Below are 3,700 nucleotides of genomic sequence, written 5' to 3'. Positions count from 1 at the left end.
CAACTTGGCAAGATCATTAGGGTACATTTCTTGAAGTAAGACTTCTTCAGCCAGGAAGTAAGGTACTAGATGAGTCAGGCTGAAGCAGCGCTAACTCATAGGGTACCCAACTAAGAGGATGGTCCCTCCTTATTGGACTCATGACTGAAGAATTCATTCTTAGCGGTGGACAAATTACAAGCATGTACTATCACTACAAGAAAGATAATATTTTCTGGGCAGAAAATTAAATTATTGATACACAAAAATATTGAGAGGCCAGGAGGAGAGCAAAAAATGAATAAAAATATGCATCTTGTTCCCTGCGTTGAGAACTTCACTCCGCATGTTTTTCCGTATTTTTACAATCCATATTGATAAGTGTACTAACAATCAACCTTCACAATCATCCAATTACAACCTGTAACAAGCACTGAAATTTGGCTCATTAGTGTTTAGAGAAACTTTTGATTTCTGAAAATACTCATAACTTTTTCAATTCCGGTCCAAAACGCTCGATTTTGGGTGCATTGGTAATCTGGAATTGTCCTCCAAATAGTTCATAATAGGACCACACAGCATGCTGGTCTTTTAAAAAAGATATCATCTTTTTTATACATTTGTACATACAGATCCATAGAATGATTGTCATACTATCTACATAGTTCTTGATCTTATGAAAGTTCGAGAGGAAGAGTTAAGCTTTCTAATGCACTTACAATCGAGTGTTTTGAGGCAGAGTTGACAAAGTTATAGGTTTTTTCAGAAATCAAAAGTTTCTCTAAACACTAATGAGCCAAATTTCAGTGCTTGTTACAGGTTGTAATTGGATGATTATGAAGGTTTATTGTTAGTACACTTATCAATACGGACTGTAAAAATATGGAAAAATATGGAGAGTGAAGCTCTCACCGCAGGGAACAAGATGCATATTTTTATTTATTTTTTGCCCTTCTCCTGGCCTCTCAATATTTTTGTGTATCAATAATTTAATTTTCTGCCCAGAAAATATTATCTTTCGTGTAGTGTATAAATAGATACTCTATTTCCACCTTTGCAATGAATCCCCAGTTCACCTAGCTTAGAACACCTCGTCTTTGGAACTCTGTGCCTTATCCTCAATTTTCTCACTTGCTCTGATTCATTATCATCACAATTGCCAATTAGTAGTAAAGCCACCATCTTCCAAACACTTGTATTGTCCGTGAGGTTTCCCATCCTAAGTCCCTTAACAGTTCCTTAACTTACCTAAGTTTGGTCCTGTTACACCGTCATCCGACAATCACCTCTAGAGCAAATCACTTGGTCAAGTTTTGTCCATCCTCATTCCAAGTGAAAACAAAGTCCTTTAATATCATTTTACTTCTCTTTGTAAGTCTTTTCCCCCTTGATCTCATTCAGATCAGCCTAAAGTTCGATTTTTATGATGATTGATTATGTTTGTGTTGTTCATATCAAATTCGTTTGGTCAATCGCTCCATTTGTAAGCCTTATTTAATTTTCTTCTTCTTTCTTCTCTACACCTCATTCACATTGTCCTACAGATTGATGTTGTTCTCTTCTGTTTCTGTTTGAATTCTTGATATCGAAGTCTAGGTTGACTATCTCGAGTTGAAGACTGGCTCTTCAATAATGTTCTATTCTTTTTTTGTTTATTTATTTTTGTCCTTGTTTACTGAACATAATTGCTCTCTTTCCTTTTTTTGCCTCATTGTTCTGATAGCTCCATACACTTGGATCGATCTTTATAGGTTGTAAGTCTTTCATCATCTCAATCATCTCTTCTGACTCTCATTGATCACGGATTGATTTGCTTGATTGCTTGATGAACATTTCCTATAGGAACAATCAATCAAAATTGAAATCATTTCAGTACACAACCAAATCATTGAACATTTTCCATCAAAGTCTTATTTTTTATTCACGTTGATCATTTATTCTTGTCTTTATTCTCATTTTTATTCTTGTTTTTTTCTCAATATCATTTCCCTTGCTTGTGTAATTGCTATCTGTATGTTTTGTCAATGCAAAAGATAGATCAGTTATAGTCTTCAATTTCGTACTGTGAGCAAAGAACCAAAACATCCCAGCTTGATTTGAGGGTGTGCTTACAATGAGCCATCAATCAACAGCCCCATACTTGCTTACACTACAGGAGTACGAGCCATCTCACCTGGTTGGCACAAAGTCTGACTTGCACTCTCAACAAGGTGAGTCATCTCACCTTATCATTGAGTGAGCCTTCTCACATTACAACAAGGTGAGATGACTCACTTGATGACCAGGTGAGCCACCACACTAGGTAGCTACATGATCAGATTGGGTGAAGCCCACGCTGGCTGGCATGTGTAACTCACGTCAGGTATGACAACGTAGACAGCAGACAGAGTCAAATCTCATGTGAGTGTCACGTGCCACCTGCCCCGTGGTGTAGTAAGGTGTCTAAAGATTCCATACGTTTTCCAATCCAGAAATCATTTGGCATGGTATCTTGTTGCTGTGATAAGTTAAAGTGCCTCTCAACTTGGTGGCTTTTGGGTGAGTCATGACCAATATTTTTTTGGTACTGTGTCTTTTGATTATATCTTTGGTTTTGCTTCTAGTAGGGTTTGTCTTGGTGGCTCTGTGAGGGTTGGGTTACCCAGGGTATTTAAATGAGTACTCAAGGCCCACTAATTGGGCAAGAGGGGTTTGTATAATTCTAAATAAAAGTTTATATTTCAAAAATAAAGTAATTACAATAAAATTATAGAAAGAAAGGGAACGGAGGGAAGTGGACTGGTCTGTAAAAGGAGGTTTTAATTATAAATGATTATAATTAAAAGAAAACTGGAAACAGGGTTTTCCTTCAATCCTCTATTTGACAGATTGAAGAGTGAGGTCTAGATCACTACTCTGGTTGTTCTTATGGTCACCAAACTATTTAGTACTTGTATATAGGCCACTACCCTTTTAGCTGTTGAAGGCCACCAACCTGGTATAGAATCTACTTGGGGAAAGTAGAGGATCCAAAAGGGTGAAGGAAGTATTACTTACTTTTAGTCAGGAAGCTATGAAGGTTTCATGGAAACCTTACAAAAGCCTTAAGACCTCTTTTGAGGCTCTTGCAAGTTTCTATCAAAAGTCTTTTGTGTGTGCACATTGACGTGTCACATGAATACAGACATGGTGTGCAAAATCCACAGCTCGTAATTGGCTCCTGAAAGTCTTCAGACTTGCAACACTATGGATCTCTACCTTGACCAAGCCCCTTGCTCTTTGCTAGACCTTGGCAAGGGAAGAGCAAGAGACACCGCGGGAATGATTGAGTTCAAAACCCGATTGAGCGAAGTTGCGGTGTCCGAGTCCGCAACTTTGCTCAATCACCAATCTCGTTCACATCACGTTCACAATTTGTTCACAGGTTTCCCTCCAGTTACCCTCCGCAATCTTAAGTAACAATCATACAACAGAAAGTCTGACAAGTCATCAGTCTTTGACATTTGTTGTTAATCTAATTCATCTTTCCAATTTTCATCTCAGTGCTTTCACCATGCCCCATGAAGTATTGTCCCATCACCATCATGTGGGTTGCTAATCAACAATGTTAAACAACACTGTGTGTATATGGCAAATCTTTTTAGAGACATGGACAGTGAATTGTGCTTATGTCCATCTTTTGCAATGTTCCAGATGCTCAAGCAATAAGGAATGGAGCTCATCAAGGACGAATTGAAATTTG

The sequence above is a fragment of the Melampsora larici-populina genome, assembly GCF_000204055.1.
Source record: "Melampsora larici-populina 98AG31 unplaced genomic scaffold MELLAscaffold_81, whole genome shotgun sequence".
Lineage (NCBI taxonomy): Eukaryota > Fungi > Basidiomycota > Pucciniomycetes > Pucciniales > Melampsoraceae > Melampsora > Melampsora laricis-populina.
This window is presented reverse-complemented; position numbering follows the sequence as displayed.